Raw genomic sequence first — 24,870 nt, forward strand, 5'->3', positions numbered from 1 at the left:
CTTGGTATATCTATTTATGGTAATTATTACTCAAAAGTACTTGCTCAAACATCTCCCCCACATCGGCATCTCATGCATCTGTTCTTGATTGGGGTTTCCCTTTATACTATGCCTTGGCTGCATTCAAACGAACTTTGCCTTTTTTTTATTATTTGATTGGGCTGAAAATGTCAACCTTTCAACGTTGTACATATTTAATATTTTACAATCTACATCCTCATTCATTTTAACAATAAAAAAGGAAAACATTTGCATTGTTACAAAATAAAAAAGGAAAAAAGAAAGAAAAACAGGTACAATCATAAAATCAGCAATTAACAAATCAAAATTACGTCATAATATCTCCAATTACCACAATATCAATTCTGGCGTTGCTGCCACTTAACTAACTATCCATATCTAATTTCAACTCTCAAAGGAAATTTACAGCTGCATACCTTAATTGTTTGGACTCATTGTGAAGAATTCTTCCCCATAATGTTTGCATAGTTAGTTTTCTATATGGTTCAAACTAACTTTTAAAATATGTTATTCTCTGTGGTAATAGCCAGTACATTCTGCCATAATGTGTTCCAAAGTCTCTGTAGTTTCTTTACAATATCTACACAATGAATTCACTTGTGTTGCAGGGTACCATTTTGCTATAATTTCTTTGGTTTTCCACAGATTTAATCTCAGTCGCATGACATCTGCACAATGCTGAGGGCTAGGGGATTTGACTAAATATGTCTCCATGATCCCATATCGTTTTGACTTTAAAGGATTCTGGGAAAAATCCTTATATTTTAAACATTTTTCTTTGGTTTTTATCCAATCAGCATCCCACAGCTTTACTTTAGCTTGTTTCGGATTGGTCTGTAACAATTACTCTGAAATATCTGCATAATGCAAATATCCATGTACCTTTGCTCTCCAAGGTTTTATAAAAAATGTCATGAGACTTTACAATGTAATTGGATAATATTTCCAAAAGTCCATTACTGTTATCTTTACCTATACATTTGTGATCCAGGCTGCACATTTTCCTTTTATAGTTTGCATGGAGCGATTTTAGCCCCAATTCATATCTTACTACGGCAATTGGCGTGGACGATGGTAGGGAAAACAATTTCTTCCAATATTCCCCCTCCATTCTCTCCCAATAAGCATCTGATTTCCATCGTTTTGATACAGAACCATACAACAAAATAGGCATCAACTTCTGTTTATGATATATTTGCAAGGGACAAATTGAACATTTACAATATCTACCTCTAATTACATAGGCCTGGGACAATGCTGTAGGCAATTTTCAGGCTCACATTATAAGGTAGGTCACAGGCATGGTTGTTCACGTTTACTCCCAAGTAAACACAGCTGGTAACTATCTGTAGATTTATATTCTCGAGCTTCCAGATATTTTTCTTATTACGCTGTTTTGGATTGTCAGATTGAAGTACTTGCGTCTTCTTTGTATTTATCATAATCATATTTTCCCGAGCATTTGCTTCTAATGCTTTTAGCATATTCCTTAATTCCTTAGGAGTTTTAGAGAGAAGGATGAGATTGCCCGCATAGATTAACCATCTCACCACCTGACCACCCAATTTAGGTGAGTCTGTCACAATATTCTCAAAGCCTCTACCCAAATCCGATATAAAAAAGTTGAAGAGGGCTGAAGCAAGTATACATTCTTGCTTCAACCCTCTTTCAATGGGTAACGGTGCAGTCAACAAGCCATCCAGGCTCAGCCTTATCTGAATGTCAGTATTTTGGCGGAGCTCAATCAACCACTTTAACATCTTCCATCAGTATGGTCCATCTGTTTTTTTAACAGTAACTCCCTAGGCACAGAATCAAATGCTGTTTGGAAGTCAATGAATGACATATATAAAGGTTGTTTTTTCTGCTGATTTTGCACTATTATGGCATTCAAGTTGAGTAAGTTAACACTCGTGCCAAGCCCTGCAATAAAACCTGTTTGGTATGGGTCTCTTCTTCTGCCAACCATTGATTAAAGTCCCTTAGGACTAGGCGTGCAAACATTTTTCCAGGGCAGTCAAGTAAAGCTATTGGCCTATAGGAGACTTGGCCAGGCCGGTCTCCTTTTTTAAACAGTGGAATTAACATAGACTTTTTCCAGGATTTAGGTATCCTACCACTACACATAATTTGTCGAAAGAGTTTATATAATATCGAGGCCCAAATTTTGGGATTATCTCTTAGCATAATATTATCAAGACCATCGGGTCCAGCTGCACGAGATGTGCTCAATTTTGATATAAAGAATAGAATATCCTCCTGTGTAAAGTCTATTAAATGGTTCCAGTCGGCCATTCCAATATTCAGTTGCTATCTCGGGAGGGGAGACCAATAGACCTCTTGATAATATTGTCTCAAAGTTACTTCGGCAATAGCATGCGTCATCTGGTTCTTAGGATCGAAAATGTGGGCTTGTTTAATAAGGTCCATACACCTTCTGATGTTTTACTTTCTATTTGGGTTAGCATCTGTTCGCTGTGATGCTGATATTCGAGGGACCTTCTTCCTCGTAACCTGTTTTATAGGACGACTTCAGATGTTTTACCTGTGTTGTTCTTTCTATTAAGGGAAGACATTTTAGTTCTCGAATTCTTCTTCTCAGTGTAGCTTTCCTATCTTTTACAATTGGGTCATATGCATGGAGATGTTTAAACCCATGCTGCCCATTGTTCATTTTAACTTGTAGATACCTCTACATGGCTGTACCATAGCATTTCGTTTGTGGATTTGTTAATAGATTGTCAAAGTCTATCAACAATGCTTCTGACCATTTTACCCGGTTTCGCCCATTGTTTACCATAAACTGCCCTGGAATTAGTTGTTTAATTTTTTGTTCATTTTGCACTTTCCATGTCCAAGTGAGACACATTTGATTGTGATCACTCGGTCCACCTGGTTTTAGAACCAGAGTCTATTGTGTCCATAAGGGTTTGATTGGTGTATATAAAATCAATAGTCACTTCTAGAGGCCCTCTTTGCGATGTATGGTGAGCAGGTATGTCACCCTGGATGGCCCTGTTTAGCATCACATATTGACGCTCCTTCATTAATTCATTCCATCTGATTTCTTCTTGATTTATATTGATGGCTTGCACTTGGTATCATGTGAAGATTCAGATCGCCCGCAATTATAACATGACTTATGTTTCTTTCCAGTGATAAATTATCAAGGATTAATTCAATATGACTAAAGAAGTCATCCGGCGGTAAATCATTTCTACCCCAATAGATGTTTATTAGCATTATCACATGTATATCTTTCACAATTTTCGCAACTTGAATGTAAGGAGTTGGAGATTTACACAGATTAACACTAACGTTCTTGGCATTCCTGGTGGCTATCAATAATCCTGCCATTGGTTGACCTCTTTGTTGTACTATAGCCGGATTTGTTAATACGGTGAACTCGTTCTATACCGGAGTATCAACTAACCACGTCTCCTGTAGCATAATGATGTCATATTTGAATAACTGGCTTTCAGATGAATTAAGTGGGTAAACCCTCAGGTATTCCAGAAGACTACTTGGATAGTTTCTAGAGTTTGGGATTGTTATTCCCATGATTCAGCAGCTTGCTGCTCCTGTTGTTGGTTTCCATGAGTACTTCCTTGCCTATCAGCACCATACTTTTTCAAGATTTTATTTGGTGCATATTGGGTCTCTTCTGGACTTGACTGGAGAGAGTCCTGAACCAAATTGAAGCCAATCTCAAACAGAGCAGATCTAGTGCCCCATATAATATTACTTATGACTCCTAATTGAATGAACATACGTGCCTTTGTAATATCGGAATCATCAAGAAATTCAACTACATCAATGTCAGGTGTAGTTATGTCTCTCAACTATAGTATTTCTTTGCAAATATTCAAAATGCTTGAATGGTTGAGGACATATTTATCAAAGGGATGTTCCCGACATTCCAAGTATCAAAGGATGATAGTTTATATGATTCTGGTACCTTCTATTTGATGACTGTAATATGTTTTTGTTCACCTGGGTCCATGTTGAGGGCTGTCCACTCTTATTCAAGACATTCTGTTCACTTGGAAATTTAGGTTGAATTGGCCCTTTCTTTGCGACATCCACAAAAGTCAGACCTTTCAAATTTGGCTGATACCAGGGTACCGCTATATTAGGTGCATTGCTCTCAAAATGCCTAAGCATCTTCTCCTTGTTGCCTCCTATATATAGATGGATAGATTTTCTTATTTCTTCTCTTAATAAATCCGGTTTCAGGACCACTGATTCTGTAGGCCTGGTTGGAGCGGTTGTAATAATGCTACCTAATTGACCCTGATGAACAATTAAGTCAGAATCATTGTTTTTTCTTTAGGACCAGATGTTATTTGGCATGCTTTAGGTTGCTCTATGAAAGATTGTGTTGTTAGGGCAACCAAATCGTCCAATGGTTTATGATTTATGTCAGTTGACGTTAAGTTTGATGGTATCGTTCCTGATGGTTTTTGTGTTTCTTTAGTGTCAACACTGGCCCAAATATTTTTTAATATTTGTCTTTTTACAAGGGGCCATTAAGGCTTTAATAAAATGCCTTGTCTTTGTTTTTGTTTTCGCCATTTTTTCATTTCGTCACGTTTTTTCTTAATTTAGTGTTTTTCCAATCCTTTGGTCTATTTTGCACTTCTTTTTCAGATTCTACTTGTCAGAAAATATTAAAGCTGGGTTTGCATAAGTTTCTGTTTGATCCCTTATTTTTCTCGTAGAAGATTTCTCCATATCAACAGACACAGACTCTTTAGTTGAACAATTCACTATTTTTTCTAACTTTCCCTGGTCGATTTCGATCAAGGCAGAATCTGGACTTCCCAGCACGATGCGATCTGTCTTCACATGAGGCTGATCATTAGTTTGTGTCTTTAAGGCTGGTACATAAGGCTCAGTTTGAGAGCATGTATCAACTTTTGTGCAATGTCTAAAGATTACATACGTTTTACTAGGCAATGGCATCTCATTATATTTCCGTTAGAGTCTGTGCGCTTTGCCAATTGGATGAGAATAATTGTTTGGTGATTGATTTTCTGGTCCTTGGTTACATAAAGCCTTGCCAGGGCCAGTAAAGCAGTATTCATTCCCTCTACGGTGTTATTTACAGAAGATGTTTCTATGTACAGCTCTTGCGAAGCGGGCTGATCTCTGCCTATATAAGTTGATTTGTTCAGACCCATGAGGAGATTTACATGTTGGGGGACGGGGGGGGGGGGTGGTAGGAGGAATAAATGACAGTGACTGCGGTGCAGATTGATGTGAACTATCAGGCATTTGTCAAGTGTGTGCTTGGCTGGTTCCTCTGCTACCTTATTTACTGCCACAGCTTCATCATTTGACGTTACAGGAGATATCTCTGATGTGGCTTAATTGGAGAGAGCTCTTCCAATTGCATTAGGTCTCCTGTATTAGAATGAATAAACAGAACCTCATACGTTTCAGTGTCAGTATTATTATTTCGATTCATGAATTCCAGCGTCTCCTCATTAACTTGACCTGTAATTTTTAGAACATCATAGGCTTTTCTTAGTTTATGTTGGGCAAAGACTGAACATCCTTTTATGTTCTCTTTAATCTGTTTTGCCCAACCCAGGCCTTCAGTCGTTATTAAGCAATCGCATTGTATAGATGCCGTCTCCATTGTGACATCTGAAAGTCCGAGCTCATTCACCAGCAATGCCCCAGCCTCTGGGACAGGTTTTTTTAAGGCTAGATTTTCATCATTGATTTGTATATCAAGCGCAGATGCCTTGCTGATTTTCTCGTTTTGTTCCCCTGCACGCAATGTGCGTGTTCCATTACAGCTGCAATACATACTTATATCATTTTCCATTGAAACTGTCCGCCTACGGCACTGTATAGATGTTCTGCCATTACCATCACTCTTCTCTTTTGCAATGGCGTACTCTCATGAGTGTGCTGCTTAGAGGGATTATACACGGGCATGCCCGATTTTAATGAGTACCAAAGTATGGCCATTTCAATAAATAGTTAGAACACGTCCTGGCAGTGGTTAACTTTTTTTTTTCACCGCTTTACATTTTTGGGGTCTAATCTCTTGGGGTTATACAAGAGTGACAGCTGTTAACATTTACTAATTCGCCCTCCAAGAGTAAAACAAGAGCAGAGGAACGTGCTGTGAAATCACGTGCTTATGAGAAAATCGAGCTGTTCCCCACGCCTCGCCTGGATGCGGCTTCTGTTCGGTGTAAATGGGCATTGATATACTAAAGACAGTCAACTGCTTGAGCTAACTCGATGGAATCTCAATGGGATCTCAAATCACACGATTCCCAGCTTTAAACTCTGCAGCATTCAGCTGCACACACCCGCGGTTAGAGCTCGCAGAGAATGAAATACGCGCGAGCTCACGGGCAGCAGGCAATCAAATGAAAGACTCAAACTCAAAAATGCCGACAGAATACCCAGCCAATAGACTTCACCCTTGTCAGTGCCCCTTACAACAGGCTCTCGCCAGCATATGTCACACAGGTGTTAAATGACTAACGAGGGCAAAAAAAGAAAACACTTGAAAAATGGAATAAAAAGGTAACGTACCATTACTACTGATTACAAAAAAAGTTAATGCGTTTTGCCTCCTCCACCCCTTCCAATACCGCCCAAGACAGCCCTTTCAAACAGGGCTTACGAAATAGGCGCCTTTGTACTTTGCATGTCTGCATTCAAACATTGTTCTTATTGGGTGTTGAATTTTTACTTTCCCTTGAATGCATTCAACCAAACTTGCTTTTGTATATTTTCTGCATTAGAAATCCTGTACCATTCAATCACTTGTTGGAGCGGTTGTCTGAATGCCCTGGGGACCCTAGCTCCTTTGAGCAGACTCACTGGTTTCTTCCAGTGTCTCTGATGCTGCTCGCTTTCTGCGGTATGGCTTCTCCACACGGCTTCCAGTTTGGAGTGTGGGGACTGTTCTCCAGCATCCATGGAAGCTCTGTGGTCGCACACTAGTGTTCCCTTGTGGCCCGGGGTGAAGACTGCTGTCCCGTCAAGCGGCCCGACCTCAAGGAGCTTCTGCACTGCTCCCGGCATCTCCACGGCCCTCCTTGCTTGCACACAGCGTCTCTCTCCCTGTCCCAGCAGCCAGTGGTGTAACACAAGATTTGGGGGGCCCCCCTGCGAGCCATGCTGTGCCCCCCCCCAACTCGACAACAAATCACAGGTCGCACCACACTCTGGGCCGGCCTAGATTACCTGGCTTGCGCAATATGCACGAACGTGCTGCTGAAGGGGTATGCCGCACACCGCACTAGGAGAAAGATATAAATATATGTTTTAATGCAATATACAGCATACTTTCTGAGAAAAATTGGCTAAAAAGCCACAGTGTTTGCTATTGTTTTGTAGGGTAACACCAATCCAGTACATGCAAGTCACCAACAGTGCACATGAACATTAATGCTTTGCTATTAAAAATGCCATGCCACAATGAAAACATGTCCAACTGGCTGCACAATGTAGACCAGTGTAGAAACGTAATAACATTACAGTAAAGCATGCCAGGCCACATTTAGACATACCTAGACTGGCTGCACCAAAATGCCAGTCAAAGCAGTAAGACTCATCAAGAAGAGAGCACACATTCAAGCCTGCCTATCTGGGGCTTCTAACATCACGGCCAAACTCTTTAAAATCTGCAAGGAACTGGCCAATCCTGTTGCGGTCTCTATCTCTCCTGTTCCCTCAACAGGCCCTCTGTACGACTGTGGCCTCTTGCTTCTCTGCTAAAACTCACAACATGCTGTCAACTATCTCCTCTTCCTCTGCCTCTTCCTCTCTCGGCCCCCTTTGGCCATCTCTCCCTCTCCTCCACCTTTCTCCTCTTTCTCTCTAACACCTGACAAGGTTTCTAGACAAGTGTCATCTATGGAAGTGTCGTCGAAACAGGTGGTCACCTGCTCCTCCAGAACCATCAAGGACCCGCTGCAACTAATTAAGAACAGGACTGCAAGACTTACCCTTGGTCTCAAGCCCAGGGACCGGATCTCTCCACCCATGAAATCAATCCACTGGCTCCCGGTGGCTGCAAGGATCAAGTTGAAGACTCTTTGCATTGTCCACAAGGCACTCTGGAGCTGGGTTCTGCACTTCATCCAACACTGTGTTCCAAAATACCTTCCTTCTCGAGCCCTAAGGGTTAGATGCTTCTCCAGGCAGAGAGTGGGGGGCTAGATCCCTCTCCCCTACAGGTTCCACCCTCAGGAATGGCCTCCCTGCCCCTCCCAAACTTGACCCGGCCACCTGAAGTTTCGGAAGCAGCTCAAAATGTTCCTCTTCTCCTCTGCTTTCTCTCTCTCTCTTTCTTGCTGACCTACCTGTCTGCTGTACCAACTGGTTGCTTGGCTACCCTCAGTCTCACTGAGTCCAGGCTCTTTCTTGATCAGTCACCCTTGCACTGCCTCCGGGCCTACCATGCAGTTTGGGGCTGTAACTATAACCCTATAGTCCCTTGTTCTCCTTGCTCTACTGTTAGGAAAGATTTCATATTTGAATGTAATTTTCCCTCCATGTGTCAACCCCCAAACTTTTTGCTGCTGTTCTACGCCCTGATCTAACCTTTGCCAGAGTAGCGCAGCCCTCAGCCGCACTCCTCTGGGCTTTCGCTCAATTCTTATGGGGAAACTGACACGCCCATAAGACAGTCAGTACTGGGAGACTTCGTTTCCCTTAGTCCTTTCCTCATGTTGCAGCTTTTGTGCAACATGTAACAAGAGTGCAATGTAACTTACTTTACCGCACCCTTGGGTCTCTAGTCATTCCAAAGGCCCTAGAAACTCTCACTGGACTTATTATTGTTAGGCAGAAACCTGTGCAGTTCCCACTGCAAAAGATTTAAGACTACAGGTGTTTGGCAGTAAACCCACTTGGTAGCAGTCTGTACCACACAGATTCACTTGGTAGCTGTGGCTGAGCAGTCAGACTTCCCTCAAGAAGAGTTAGGCAGTATACAGAGTATTCACAATAGGTCAAAAGAACACAGTAGAACAAGCAAACACTGATCAGAGCTTGGTGTAAAAGAGATATAATTATTTATTTAAAACCACATCTAGTAAAACACACAGGCACTATTATTAAGCAGTTCAAAAAACACAGTCACTAAAAGATATACACTCCCTTAAAAGAATAGCCCCACTTATTTTCAGACATCGGTGAGCGCTTAACGCAGATGGCAGTCTAATAATTTGTTTTAAAGGGGAGAGAAAAGCAAAGTATAATTTGAAACAGATCCCAACACTTTCACAAGAACACAACACGAGAGGAAGGCAAAGTAAAACCGTGAAGTTAAGAGTTCAGAAGGCGGGATCCACTGTAAGAGGATCAGAACGAAATGTGTCCAAGGTCACACGGTTGAAAAGTGCACTAAAGTCTCGAAAAGGTTCAGAAAGAGTTGGACCAAAAGAAAGGGACCAGTTAGATGGCCAAGGCGGCCAGCCCAGTCCAGAAGGTTAAGGGATTATTATTACCTTGTAGCAATCTTTAGGAAGGGAGGCCTGGCGGACACGGTACCTTAAAGTGGTGAGAATGCTCCAGCAGGGGCAGTTGTTCCTGGCAGCGGGTGCAAGTCGGTGCTTCGTCCGGGGGAAGAGAGGATCTCATCGGGGAGGAAGACCGGAGTCCGTTGCACTGCCAGGGAAGAAAGCAGCCGCGGAGTTCTCAGTTAAAAGGAGCGGTCCTTTGGTTCGTGGGATCAGTGGTAAGCTGCTATCCGGTTGCCGGGGTGCTTGGCACGGGCAATTCGACCACAAGACGTCCTCGGATGCAAGAAAAAGAAGGTAAACTGGTTGTGCTTACCAGTCAGGGGAAGAAGACTCTCCAGCCGGGAGATCTGCTCGGTCGTCGGGAAGTGGTGAGCCGGTTCCGCAGGGCTCCAGCGGTGGTGTCATCGTAGCAGGTCGGCTCAGCTTCTCCCTCGTCGGATTCCCAGGTCCTGTGGCGACTTCTGAAGTTCCAGTCCCCAAAGCCCTGCTTTTATGCAGCACACCCCCATTCACTCAGCCTAGCTGTCACTCAAACATGCGAAGTGGTGAGCCGGCCGGCTCACCACTTGGGCCAATCACACAAGAGTGCGACTTGAGTTACCAAGGTAACTCAGTCCAGGGTGCCTAAACCCCCTCCCACACCTCCTGTGGTACCCAGACAGAGTGGCACCACTTTTGGAGGCTTCTGTGGAGAAGCCTGCCAAATGTGGAACAAAGGGCTCGACTTGGGTTGGAGTCACAGAAGAGAACACAAACGCCATTTTAGGATCGAGTCCTGGCAAAAAATACCAACCGGCGAATTAATATTAAATAAATAAACCGGCGGTATTTTCGAGGCTATGAGAATTAAATAATTAAAGTTGGTAGCCTCGAACAATGGGAAAATCCCATAGGGATATATTCGCGGTGGAATATAAAAAGTAGTAGCCACTGCCACCAGCCAAAACTCGATCAGGGGGAACGGAGACGTGCCCCCTCGACTAACAGACCTCGGGGCAATCGAATTGCCCCGACCAGTACGTCCACAATATGATGGTTTGTACTGGTTTTTGTTCATAATTTGGGACTAGTAAAGCCAATGGTGACTTTACATGCCCTGGGAGACAGTAGTCAGTCCCAGGGTATGGAGTCTATGGTGGGGTGTCACTATGACACCCCTGTGTAACTGCACGGATGGTGCTGTGTAACACACATAGTAAAAACACATGAGACCCTATGGAGTAAAGGACCCCATAGCCCATAAAACACATTAACAGTCAAAGGAACACCATGAATCATGTTCAATAGTGGGAAAAAGAGTCTCACTCTTGGCAGGAGAGAAAAAAACTAACTCCAGAAATCCAGCAAATCTGCTGGGGGACTCACTAGGTTAGGAAATTCAGCCTAAACAGAGAATTCTCCCTAACAATTATGAACTGTGCAGGTGTGTCACGGACAGGACTGGTGGCAGCTATCATTTATCTTATGTTTTGAACCCTTTTTTGCCATGTTATCCGTGCTTACCGCGTTTGGCATGAATAGGTGGCCTGGCTCCAAAATGGCCATGCCACGCGGTTCTTTGTCCTGTCCTTTGGCCACCGTGACCCTTGACCTTCCCCAGGTCGAGCCGACCCGGGTCAGTCGTTATTTGGTCATGCACTTTCCCACGAAACCCAAAGCTTTTGCAGGCTTCTGCATGCCTTGTGTATGTGCCTCCAGGATGTGGGCTGGGCTGTCTGTTCCCAATACACATCCTGGGTGACAGAGAGTCTGGAGTGTCCTGAATGCCTGGGACCACCGTGGTCTGTGATTGGTCCACGTATGGAGTGAGTGTTTTCTGAGCAGATCTCCCATTGGGTCCTCTCCATTTTGGCACGAAGGGAACTTTGGATAAGAGGAGGCTGAAAACACCACTACCATGTTGATCTCCTGAGTTCACACGAACAAAGGATAAGGAGCCAAGTAACCTGCAACAAGAAGCTGAGTCGAGGAACCGCTGGTGACCCGCTGGAAGGTTTGGCACCCTGACCTGCTGTCGTCCCGCGAGACCCCTCTGCATCTGAACATCCTAGAAGTTCTGCAAAGGCGCTTCGACCCACTGGAATAGTGGGACCAACTATTCTCGGCACCTTCTTCAAACCCTGCACGTAAGCCTCTTCGGAAGTGTCCCTGGGCCACCCAGTGAGCTGACCAGCTTACACGGGACATTTGCTCTGTCACCGCCGCCGTTCGAGGAAGCCCCCGAAATTTGGTATCCTGCTTGCTCTGTGTCCCCAGCACCCTCACACCGAATTTCGTACACTTGGCATTCCCAGGTCTGAAGTGAAATGAGTGCGCCCGGACCGGAGTAAAGGAAGTTACTGTGTTTCCCTGCTGCGGCAACGACCTGTGCAAGTTCGCTGCACTTGTGACACCCTTCACCCTGAAACCTGCTACCGCGGAAACTACACAGTGTCGAGACGTCCTGCTTGTCGCATCCGAACCTGCCAGCAAAGTGAACTGAACTGGCAAAGTCTGGGTCTGCCTGCGTCGGGGACCGGTGAGTAGTCCTTACCCCAACCTGTGGCCCCTAGCGCAGGAACCCATTTTGAATGGATTGTGTCCTCCTGCATATTCCTCATCTTGTGATAATTTGTTATCTCAAGCTTTGCTGCTTCGGAAAAAAAAAATATATATATTTCTCGGCAGAGGGCGCTGTGCTCGAGGTCGTGGCGTCAATTGTCCCTCGACGGACTCTGTACTCTGTCAACATCACCGATGGTATAAATAGCTCGAGCCGCGCCTGTTGCTTCAGTTCCTTTTTTCCGATCGCTTTGCTATCGAGAACGGCGCGCTTCTATTTTCTGTGAAGAAAATGTCATCATCTTCAACGCCTTCGACACCCAGGACTGGGTTCAAGAAGTGTGCAGATTGTGGGTCTAAGATGTCGATCACCGATCCCCACCGGATTTGTCTCTGGTGTCTTGGTTCCAGTCACCGAACCGACGACTGCGGGTCCTGCCAATCTATGACCGAGAAAGCTCTTCGTGAGAGGAGAGGTAAACTGTCGATGGGGAGGGAGGCCTCAAAGAAGGCTACGTCAAAAAGACACAAGAAAGCGACTGATTCTAAGGAATCATATCGCCATAGGCACTCAAAGAGATCTCGATCTAGGAGTAGATCGGGACACTCTTCGTCATCATCGAAAAAAAGGAAGAGGAGACATAGATCTCCCTCATCATCATCTTCTTCTTCAGAGTCGACCGAAGAAATTTGTTGTCCGACTAAATTGGATTCTCCCAGTAAGTGGGAAGAATTCTGCAAAAAGATGATGGTTTTCGAGAACGCGGCCCCTACCCCCTCGAAAGACCCTCGAAAAAGCCATACCCCTAAAGTTGCTTCATTGGACGACAAAGGGAAGTCCAAGGCTACCATGGCAAAGACCGGTAGCGTCGAGGAATCCAAAAAAACTTGAGTCGACGTAAAACCGTCGAAGACTCTTCGAGAGTCGAGCACTTCTCCAGTGCCATACAAGAAACACAAGTCATCGAAGACTTCGACAACTTCGTCAACACCCTCGGTGTCGATAATTTCGACTCCAAAGCCGGAAACATCCTCGACGCCATTATCAAAGACATCTTTGAAGACTTTGAAGACCCCTTCGACAACTTCGAAGGATTTGCCAATTCCTTCAAAGCAGATGGAAGAGGAAGAAAGGAGATTCATTCCTTTGCCCAGGTCAGACTTTTTCAAATCTATGTCAGCAATTTATGAAGTCTGCTTCAGAAGAAGACAAGGTTACTCCTTTGGGAGTTACTTATGGTACAAGACAAGTTCCTGAGGAACTTATTGATCAGGAATCTAGAATGAGAGACCTGAGTGATACTCTACATTCTGCCAGTGGAGTTGACACATCCCCAAAATTAGAGTTCGCCAAACCTGATGCTGCATAGCATGCAGATGCTGGGTACAGGGTAGTTGAATATATGGGTTGGGGTAATACTTCACCCATTTTTGAACAAGATGACATGATGGATATAATCGTCAAGGGACCTCAGAAAGATCCTGTTCTCCCTTTTCACAGGGCCCTTCAAAGGACTATGGAGAAAAACTGGGAGAAACCAGAGACTATTGCTGCTGCAGATAGCACTTTTCCAAGAAAATATAGACCAGCTGGAACGGATCCTGAATATTTGAATAAACATCCGACTCCAGAGAGTTTAGTCATTCAGGCAGCATCTACTTCAAAACAAACTGCTTATCCAACTATCCCTCCAGATAGAGAGGATAAAAAAATTGATGCCTGGGCACGTAAAGTTTTCACGTCAGGCAGTATGGCACTTAAGTCAGCAAATGTCACCTGTACCCTAGCCAGGTTTACCCATAACCTGTGGGACTGTATTTCGGCGGCGGCTGATCATATTCCGGAAGGCGAGGAAAGGGAAGGCTTCCTGAATATAGTCAAAGACGGGAAGGAGGCAATGGGGGAATGTCTCCAGTCTGGAGTGGATACTGCTGATAGTATCAGCAGATCCATGGCTGCAAGCGTTGTGCTACGCAGATTTGCGTGGTTGAGGAAGTCGGGGTTTGCACCAGACGGGCAAGCTAGATTCCTCAACATGCCCTTTGATGGCTCGAGGCTCCTTGGCAGAAAGGCTGATGAAAGCCTAGAAAAACTTCAGACCTCGAAAGCGGCAGCTAAATCACTTAGCGCCTCTTTGCGCCAGCCTCTAAAACCCTATTCCGGCTCATCTTCCTGGAGGGGTCGTTCTTTTCGATACTACTTCTCTTTTGGTAGAGGAAGAGGACAGGCTTCTCAAAGGGGCAAAAGAAACTTCTCTCGTGGAGCACTAGGAAGAGGTGCATAATCAGCCTCAGGAGAGGCATCTGTACCCTCAGCCACTCTTGCAGCCGCCTCCAAATCTCTCTGAGACCTTGTTACACAAAACACCAGTGGGAGGCAGGATTTCTCAACATCTGAAGGAATGGCGGGGCATTACCTCAGATTCTTGGGCACTGGAAACAGTAGCCCAAGGTTACTGTCTCCCCTTTCTAAAAAGGCCTCAGCATCATCCACCGGGAGCCAACTCCGCCAAAATTCCGGATCCGCTCCTGTTGCAGGAAATTTTATCCCTGCTAGAGAAAGGTGCCATAGAACTGGTACCTGTAGCGGAGAGGAACAGGGGTTGGTACTCCTCATATTTTCTCATCCCAAAAAAGGGCGTAGGACTGAGACCCATCTTGGACTTGAGAAACTTGAACAAGTTCCTCAGGAAGGACAAGTTCAAGATGGTGACTCTTTCTCAGATCCTTCAGGCTCTCCAACTCCAAGATTGCTTGGTATCATTGGACCTTCAGGATGCTTACTTTCATGTGCCAATCCAGCCAAAGCACAGAAAGTACCTGAGGTTCGCAATTGGCAATTCTCATTATCAGTTTCGAATTCTGCCATTCGGGTTGACCTCGGTCCCGAGAGTTTTCACCAAACTGTTGGCGGTTGTGGCAGCAAGTCTCAGGAGAGGGGGTATTCACATATATCCCTACCTGGACGACTGGTTGATCAGAGCAAGTTCTCCAGAACAATCTCAGAAACATCTTTCGATCACCTGCCACTTCCTCCACAAATTGGGCTTCTCCTTCAATTTCAAGAAGTCCCACATGATACCATCCCAGAGGCTTCAGTTTATCGGAGCAGTCTTGGACACTTCTTCGGGAAAAGCCTCGCCTGCCGAAGTGAGAGCTCTCCACATCCAGCAGATGGTAACGAAGTTCCAGAATGCCCAAAGTCTACCGGCCTTCAATTTTCTCAGGTTGCTCGGCCTCATGGCATCTTGCATTTTCCTAGTACCAGAGGCCAGGTTTAGAATGAGATCCCTTCAATGGGCACTCAGAACTCAGTGGTCCCAGTTCTCGGGGACTATGTTGGATCTTCTGCAAGTCCCGAGCGTAGTTGCTCAGGACTTCTATGGTGAGCTTGCAACGACAACATTCTCAAGGGAGAGTCTTTTTGGCAACCATGGCCGGAGATAACAGTAGTGACGGACGCCTCACTCACGGGGTGGGGAGCACACACCAACGTTCTGACAATCAGCGGTCGTTGGTCTCCATCGGAGTCCAGACTACACATCAACCTGTTGGAGCTGAGGGCAATCAATCAGACTAGCTCTGAAGGCCTTTCTGCCCTCTGTACAGGGAAAGAATGTCCTGATAATGACAGACAACACGGTGGCCATGTACTACCTCAAAAAAAGAGGAGGAGTAGGGTCACTACAACTGTGCAGAGAGGCAATGCAGCTATGGTTCTGTGCAATACAAGAAGGAATCTCTCTATCAGCAATTTACCTAGCCGGAGAGAAGAACACGGCGGCGGACGCTCTGAGCAGGCAGAGCACTGTCTTTCACAAGTGGGAGATAGCTCAGGAAGTCCTTCTGGATATCTTTGCCCTTTGGGGAACCCCTCAAGTGGATCTGTTATCGCCACCGCGATCAACCGTAAGTGCGATCAGTACTGCCCAAGGGGATTTCCTCAAAGAGGAGCTCTGGGAGACGCATTCGTAGTGGAGTGGAAATTTCCACTACTGTACGCGTTTCCCCCAGTCCCTGTGATTCCTCAAGTAATCAGGAGGTTGAGAAAGTTCAGGAAAACCATGATCCTAATTGCCCCAGATTGGGCCAGGAGGACGTGGTACCCGGACCTTCTAGACATGTCCATCTGCCCTCCAATACGTCTTCCGCAAAGAGAGGATCTTCTCTCGCAAGAGGAAGGTCGGGTTCTCCATCCAGAGGTCAAGACACTCAACCTTCACGCATGGTTTCTGAGAGGTTGAGATACAAGGATTGGGATCTTCCGGATGACGTAATGGAAATCTTGCTTTCGGCCAGAAGACCAGCAACAAAATCTTTGTACTGATGTTGCTGGAACAGGTTTAGTAACTGGTGCAAAGACAAGGATGTGGACCCTTTTCAGTGTGGCACACCAATGGTGCTTTCTTTTCTGCTACATCTAGCTAATCTGGGGCTCCAGATAGGAACAATCAAAGGATACCTTGCTGCGCTGTCCATATTCAAGCACTCCTTGGAAGAGGTTTCATATTTCAAAATACCGTTAATAATTCAATTCTTAAAAGGGCTTACTAATGTATACCCTCCAGTACCTTTTGATGTACCAACTTGGGATTTAAATTTAGTACTAAAATTCTTGACTTGCATACCTTTTGAGCCTCTGCATTCATGTCCACTGAGGCTTTTAACTTTAGAAACTGTCCTTCTTGTGGCCCTATCATCAGCCCGCAGGGTTAGCGAAATTCAGGCTCTCTCATGCAAACCACCATATACTATTTTTTATAAGGATAAGGTAGTCCTTAAAGTTAAACCTTTGTTCTTGCCAAAAGTAGTCTCGGACTTCCATTTGTCACAAAAAATAGTACTACCAACTTTTTATCCTCTTCCTCATCTGGGCAAGGAAGAGGAGGGATTACACAGACTAGATCCCAAGAGGGCTCTTAGTTTTTACATCTCAAGGATGGTTAAATTGAGACAAGATGACCAACTATTTGTGGGTTATACTGGTCATAAATTAGGCTTATCTGTAACAAAACAGACCATTTCCCGCTGGATCATATTAGCCATAGTTGAATGCTACAGATTAGCGGCAAAAGAACCACCAGATGGGCTTCGTGCCCATTCTACAAGGGGAATGGCTACTTCTGCGCTCTAAAGAGGGGAGTCCCGGCAGCAGATATTTGTGCAGCTGCAACGTGGAAAACAATGTATACTTTTGTTAAACATTATTGTTTGGATACTGCCTCCTCTAATGAGGGTTTATTTGCCAAGGCAGTTCTGCATTCTGTCCACGAAAACTGAAATTAGTACTCCCGCCTCCAAAATTGATACTGCTATGGGAGCCTATCACAAGATGAGGAATACGAGGGAGGACACAATCCATTCGAAGAACAAGTTACTTACCAACTGTAACATTCTTTCGACTGGATGTTCCTCCCACGTATTCCTCATTGACCCTCCCATCCTACCCCACAGTACAGTTTCACGTTTTCTTACACTTTCCTCTCACGAAGAATGTATCGGTCAGGGGGCACGCCTGGGTGTTCCTCCTATATATATATTTCATCTAAAAAACAGAACTGAAGCAACGGCCGCGGCTCAAGCTATTTATACCATCGGCGACGTCGACAGAGTACGGAGTCCGTCGAGGGACAATCGACGCCACGACCTCGAGCACAGTGCCCTCTGCCGAGAATTTTTTTTTTCCGAAGCAGCGAAGCTGGAGATAACGAATTATCACAAGATGAGGAATACGTGAGAGGAACATCCAGTCCAAAGAATGTTACAGTTGGTAAGTAACTTGTTCTTCTTTTCTACCGCTGTTGCGAAATAGTGGCTCCGTCCCACACTCTCACCTGCCTCTGCCCGCAAGTGGAGATCTTGCTTGAGTAGTGGGGACTTGTTCTTCATCGCCTCATCCACCTTCCTAAACTGTCAGAGACCCTTGAAGAGACTCTATTTTGTCTATTGGCACAAGCACGTGCATGTACTATTGAGCATAAGGCTCCTCTCTTCGTAGGGCTTGGACTACCTCTTAGTTAGGTGAATTCCTGATGTCGAACTGGGTCTAAGGATTACTTGCACTGCCTGTTTTCCTCCCCATCTAGGTGGTCTACATATTTCGTGGTCTTAACTCCTTAGACCGCTCGGTCTTGTATATATATTGTATTGATTGTGATGTGTTGGTTTACTTCAGTATTATTGTGATTCTTTGCTATGGTCGATGTTACAAAGGCCTTGTAATAAATGTGTCTATATTTTTAATATAACACCTGTCCGGAGTAATTTGTAAGTGTCCTTGCTTTGTGTGCTCATTGAGGTCTTTCAGTCACCCTCACCCCTCTTGAGACTTAGTCTTAACCGCCGCCATCGCTAGCCTGATTGGTCTGGCTTGTCCAGCGGTTACCCTGTTCCAAGAAACTAGGCTGGCCTTCTGAACCTCTGCCCCTCCAGGTCAGAGTTCAGAAATCCATCTTAACATCTACCCAGAGCCGCGCTGCCCTTGCTACACTTACTCAGAGCATTGCTGCCCTGTTTTCCCCTCCCATCTCCCTTGCACTTCCCCCCTCCCTATCCCCTTGCACTTCTCGCTCTCGCACATGCACGATCTGAATGACACAAGGCTTAGTAAGATCATTTGTTTTGTCCTCCCTCTGTTTTCCTTCACTTGTCTTGTTGTGCCTAAAAACACTTGTGTACAGGCACGTTATATATGACTTATCATATCATATTTTATCACAGATGCCCAGAAAAATATACAGTGCCGCAGTAAGAAATGGCTAGACTGGCAGAACCCAAATGCCAGTCAAGCCATGTAATTACACTTAGCAGAACTGCTTTATCAGAAATGCCCAGTTAGAAAAGGCATAACAAACTGAGGAATGACTAGACTGGCTGCACCACACATCCCCTCTCACTCCCATCCCCTACCCCAACCTCCAAAATCAGCTAATTGGCCCAGAATTACCGCCCAAGTCCCTTTTCCTTGTCCCAGTGATTTCGTATGAGGCTCCTTGCCTCATAGGTAAGTACGTAAGTACTGGGGTGAGGAAGAGTGGGACTAGGAGCAATGAAGATTACAGGTAGCTAAGTAAGACATTGCCTTCATGTACCTCGACCTCATCCCAGTACTTGTGTATGAGGTATGATGCCTCATACACAAGTACTGCCTCATACACAAGTACTGGGATGAAGAAGAGCAGGGCCAGGAGTAATGAAGATTACCAATAAGTAATCAAGGCATTAAAAGTAGTGGTGCAATACCATTGAGCTGACTGGACTTCAGCACTCCCTCTCACCCCCTGAAATTGTGGGCTATGTTGACTTGACCTGGCTGACCTACAGAGCAGTTGCCGGACAGAAAAGGACACAGATGTTAAACAGCACCTGGGTTTCGCTGTTAACAATGGCCCAGCCCAGCAATTACTAATGTAGAGCATTTCACTGTTAGTACCTGCATTCAATTGCCACATTTTTTAGCCAGTTGAAATTGTGATGTGGGTTTAGTACTTGCATGCCAGGGGAGTGATTGGAAGGGTAGAGAGGGAAAAGGAGACCAGTCATTCTCACAGCAGTCCATAAGTGGGTGCTTTCAGACTTAAAGGAGAGAGTTAACTACTTGTAACATTGAAGCTGCACTAGAATAGGTTCATTAAAATGCATAAAGAAGTTAGATGCCCCCACACAAATCGGTTTGCTCCTCCAGACCACACGTGAAGTTAGCGCCTCTCCCAACATTTGAAGGGTTAGCCCCCCTGAAATGTAGGTTTTGTTGCACCCTTGAACACAAGCACACACACACCATTCACCATATATACACACGCACACCCAGCCATCCATACATTTAAGTGTGCACCCTTTCACCATACATGCACACCCAGGCAGCCACCCATACATTTGAGAGTGCATCCTTTGGCCGTACATGCACACATGCATACCCATCCACCCATACATTTGTGTGCAATCTTTCACCATACTCACACACGTCATGGGGTTGAGGGGAGCCATAATACTTCAAAAATATAGCCCCCAGGACTTCAAAAAGAAAAGAAAATGTAAAAAAGAAATTGTTTTTTTTTTACTCCAAGTGGGGCCCCCTCCCAGGACAGGTGGTCGCGGGGCCCCCCGCTACGTGGGGGCTGCAGGGGCCCCTGTTACGCCAGTGCCAGCAGCCTTCTCTGCCTTGCCAACTCTGTGTGCCTCACGTTCAGGAGCCTTAGCGTGGATGACATCTCCTTCTGCACTACTTGCTGCACCTCTCTCCTCTATACTCCAGTTGCCATTTTTAAGGGCCCAGCTCATGGCAGGTTTGGAAAAACAACTGGTCCTCATGTTCCACTTCGAGCTCCTATCACTGCGCGCAAAGTCCCTTGTCCTCCACCTCGTCTCAGTTCCTGGGTGGTTATGGGGGTTGAAGTCCTTAACCTTTGGGCTTTTAACTCCTGGATGGTTTTTCTCACGAAGATACAACAGGATTAGAGATTGTGGTTACCTTTGGACTCTTAATTCTTAAATGGTTTTTCTCTTGGACTTTACATAAAGGTGCATCAAGAACATAAGGTGTTGAGGATTCCAAGATGGGTGCGTTCTGGTGAGGACATCGCGTCCCGGGCTCCCGACCTGCTAGCATCGGTCATACCACCCGCCTCAGCTACAGCCCTCCCCAGCATCTTATTCAGGTGGTGTGGGGCTATTGAAACGGGGAGTGACGTCCGGGCCCGGAGACGGCCCCCTGGAGTGGCGCTGCCAGCAACGTAGTAGCTGCGACGGTTCCGCCGCCCGCTGCCGAGGCCTCCTCCGGGAGTGGAGAGCGGTGGCGGGGATCGCCGGCGCTTTCAGCAGTCTTGGCTGGCTCCTGACTCAGGAACACTGCTTTGCTGATGGGCCCCTCTCGGCCCGAAAATTCCCTGCGGTGTGTGTGCGGAGAAGGTACGGAGGAGGCTCCCGGGGCCACCATAACAGCTGCACGGAGCCGGCGGCAGGGCGTGAGCGGAGCGCCCCCCCAGGGGGGAGCGGCTTAATCTGAGGACTGCACGCCGCAACCGGGTGAGTGGGATTTGGCCGGCCACCCCGGGCCAGGATCTTGGACAGCCTGGGCGGCTCCTCGCTCCAGCATCGTGACCCGGGAGCCGCCTAGGCAAGGAGGTGGTGGCGGTATACGCCGGGCCCTTGGGGGAGAGCCCTCCACATTTTCTGGGGACCGGGGAGGTGGTGGTGCCTCGGAGACCGTTGGGGTGCAGAACTTGGCTCACAGTGAATTAGGGGCCCACGAAACTTAGCCTGACCAAGCGAGGGCAGCAACCCGACCCACCTATTAGAATCACCAGATTGGAAGCGGTGACCATCAAAACAGTGGGAGAGCGCTTGGGTGCCCAGACTGGTTATTTGTGGACGGCCGGGTTCCCGGGGGGCCCTCTTGCTGTGGTGACAGTGCTCCCTCTCTTCACTGGATCTCGCCTCATTAGTCAACTCGCCACCCCACTACCCAGCTGGCACCACCCATACCCTTTCCGTGCAGGGATGTCCAGAAATAAGGGAAAAGAGATTTCAGCCTCAGGGAAAGGCCCCAGAAAAGGAACGGACGGTCACCTCGTGAAATTATGGCCAAGTCCAGGGACTTTGAGACGCCAGAGGCCCAAGGGATGGGTCAATGCTCGGTGGATAAAGAGGCACCAGTCTCCCAGGAGGATCAGGACAGGCCGGTCTCCCAGGCTATGCTACCGCAGTTCATGGGCGAATTGGTGAAGAAGATCACAGCAGCAGGGCAGAAGCAGATGGACAGGCTGCGAGAAGATCTGGCGGAAGGCTTAAGGGAAATCAAAAGGGACATTAACAAAGTGCAAGAGAGAGTGGACATTAACAAGTGCGCCATCCAAGAATTGACTGGGGATGCTAGGAAGGTTGACAATCTGCTAGAAACCCTGGCTGCAGCTACACAAAACTTGGAGTTACAAGCTGAAGACTTGGAGAACAGGTCAAGAAGGGCGAATATTAGAGTTAAATCCTTACCAGAGGACATTCCAGATCAGGAGCTGTCCCCATCATTAAAAGCGATATTTGCTGATCTACTAAACTCAGAGTCGGACACAGACATGCAATTTGACAGAGTCCACAGGTGGGTCCGCGAAGGCCGGAGCCAGGATCAAGAACACGCAATGTGTTGGTGGCCTTCCATATTTACGCAGTAAAGGAGAAGATTCTGGAGAAGGTGAGAAGGGCCACACACATCACCTACAATGGCCACGAAATCTTTCTATACCAGGACCTGGCGCAGATAATGCTAATCAAAAGGCGGCAGATGGGCCCGGTACTGTCCTTTCTACGGTATCCGCAAATCAGTTAGATGGTCCCATCCTTTCGGTCTGTCTTTTATCTGGCAGGGCTCCCGCCACAAGATCACGACCTGCAACCAGGGGTTGGCCTTGCTGGGTCTGGAGGAGCAGGCCTCGGGGCCCCCCCCCGGTGGCGGTGATAGCTCAGCCTGTCGGACGCAAACCATGGAAATGGTCTACGATCAGGCTCAAGAGAGTGAGGAAGGGAGTTTTGGGCCCCGAGCCCAGGAAATCCATCAAGAATGCGGTCATGGAATGCCCTGTGGGGGTGGGTAGCCCCCCAACGGATCGTAAGGAACTGAAAGGTTGCATGAGGCCCCAAAAACAAGCCCGGGGAGGGCGCCAGCCAATGCTTATCTGTAATTGGATGCGGGCAGTTCCTAAGAGCTGTTGTGGGCAGCAGGGAGGGGGGAGGGTGGAGGTCTTGGAATGGGATTGGGAAATCCTGTGTGGGGAGTTTCTGGGTTAGCTATTGTGTCCGGCTCTCGTATGGGCATCACGAGTTGGGCTTGGCGCCAGCCGGATTTGCCTGAAAGTGAGGGTGGGGGGAGTTTGCGAGGGGGGGCGAGGGAGGAGGGAAGATACAAGGTCCAAGATTTAGGGGCCCAACTAGCGGGCCACGGATTGAGCGCTCACATCAAGGAGCAAACGATGTGGGGGCCAGGGTGTTCTATTGGGTCAAAAGGGAGTCTCACAAATTCTTCATATGGCTAGCATAGATGGATTGAAGTTGCTTTCGTTAAATGTGAATGGGCTCAATTCCCAGGTTAAGAGGAAGGTGGAGAGGTCTCTCAGGCGGGAACAACCCCATGTAGTAACACTGCAGGAGACCCATGTGCATTCTAGGGACACCCATAGGATAAGATTCCGGGGATACTCACAAGTGCTTCAGGCCACACAAACAAGCAAAAAGGGGGGGGGGAGTCTTGGTCACCTTGAGGGATGGGCTTGATCTGACCATCAAGGACATGCAGAAGGATAACCAAGGAAGGTACCTAGCAGTGATACTTGAGGGAAAGGCGGAGTCCTTCACGGTAGCAACCCTGTATGCACCCAATCAGGCTCAGGACTCCTTTATACAAAACATTCTCACCCGCCTAGGGAAATTTGCTAAGGCTAATATCCTGCTACTGAGAGACTGTAATTTAGCTTGGGACCCCTCGAAAGATAGGAGTTCTACCTCATGGGATGCACAGGGGGGACCATCCGGGGACCTGGTGAAGAAGATGCGCAATCTGGCCTTGGTTGATGCATGGTGTGAACTCTATGGCGATGCTGAGGGATACACTTTTTATTCACATGCACACAGGTCACACTCACGTATAGATTATGTCTGGCTTTCAAAACCACTGGTGGGAAGAGCCATAGCCTTGGAGGTAGGGGCAATTACCCTTGGAGACCATGCTCCACTTACCCTTTCAATAGCTAGACTAAAGGGGCCTCCAGGGATTTTGAAGTGGAGGTACCCGGCCTCGCTGTTCAGGGATCCAATCCTGGTTAAGGAGATAGAGGGGGAAGTAGTTAAGTATACCAACCACAATAATTGGGATGACACGCCCCTCAACTTTGGTGGGACGCCCTCAAGGCCACAATTAGAGGGAGCATCATAGCAATCAAGGCCAGATGAGAACGGGAGTTGAGACTAGAGGAGCAGCAACTAGAAGCCAGACTCAACGACGTCATGGCTCGTATGGGCAGTAAACAGTCAGCAGCCACTAAAAAGGACTATAGAGCAGTAAGTGGACAGTTGAACCTTATACAAACAAGGACAGCCGAGCGTAATCTCCTCTGGCCGCGTCAAAGGTTCTGTATTAAAGTTAACAAGGCGGACCGCCTCCTGGCCAGAAAGCTAAGGAAGTAGGCTAGCGACAAGACAATCTTAAAAATAAAGGGGGAGGGAGGTGTTCGCTTTACCAAGAATCACGATATACAGGGAGAATTCTGCAATTTTTACTCCGACCTCAAAAGGGAGGCGCTGGAAGTTGAGATAACTACTGACGAAGTTAGAATGGCAATTAACAGCCTACCGTCCTTTAAAGCCCAGGGCAGATTGGGTTGTTTCCGAATTTTACAAGATACATAAAGAAGTTTTGATCCCCATTCTTACCAAATTGTTTAACTGTATAGGGTCCACAGGGATTTTCCCCAACTCTATGAACGAAGCCAAAGTCATCTTGATTCACAAGAAGGGCAAAGATCCGACCAACTGCGGATCCTACCGTCCAATAGCTGTAATACATGTGGATGCCAAAATTCATTCCAAAGTTCTAGCCAATCGCCTTGAAGCAATCCTCCCCAAACTAATACATTGCGACCAGTCGGGCTTAATTAGAGGCAGGCAAACATCGGACAATGTTAGAAGACTGGCCCACCTGGTCGAAAAGACACTGAAAAAGAACATCCCGGCCCTTCTCTTGGCGATTGACGCCGAGAAGGCTTTTGATCGGGTCAATGTGGGGGTTCCGGTTTATCGCTATGGGCAGAATGGGGCTTGG

General features: G+C 46.6%; 1 protein-coding gene across 1 annotated transcript in view; it reads left to right on the top strand.

Annotated features, from left to right (window-relative positions):
- Positions 1-24,870, top strand: part of CFAP54 (cilia and flagella associated protein 54) — a 3,669,934-nt gene that overhangs the window by 1,804,797 nt on the left and 1,840,267 nt on the right. The window lies entirely within an intron of this gene.

This window comes from Ambystoma mexicanum, chromosome 12 (assembly GCF_040938575.1).
Source record: "Ambystoma mexicanum isolate Mex_15411 chromosome 12, UKY_AmexF1_1, whole genome shotgun sequence".
In the NCBI taxonomy this organism is placed as follows: Eukaryota; Metazoa; Chordata; class Amphibia; order Caudata; family Ambystomatidae; genus Ambystoma; species Ambystoma mexicanum.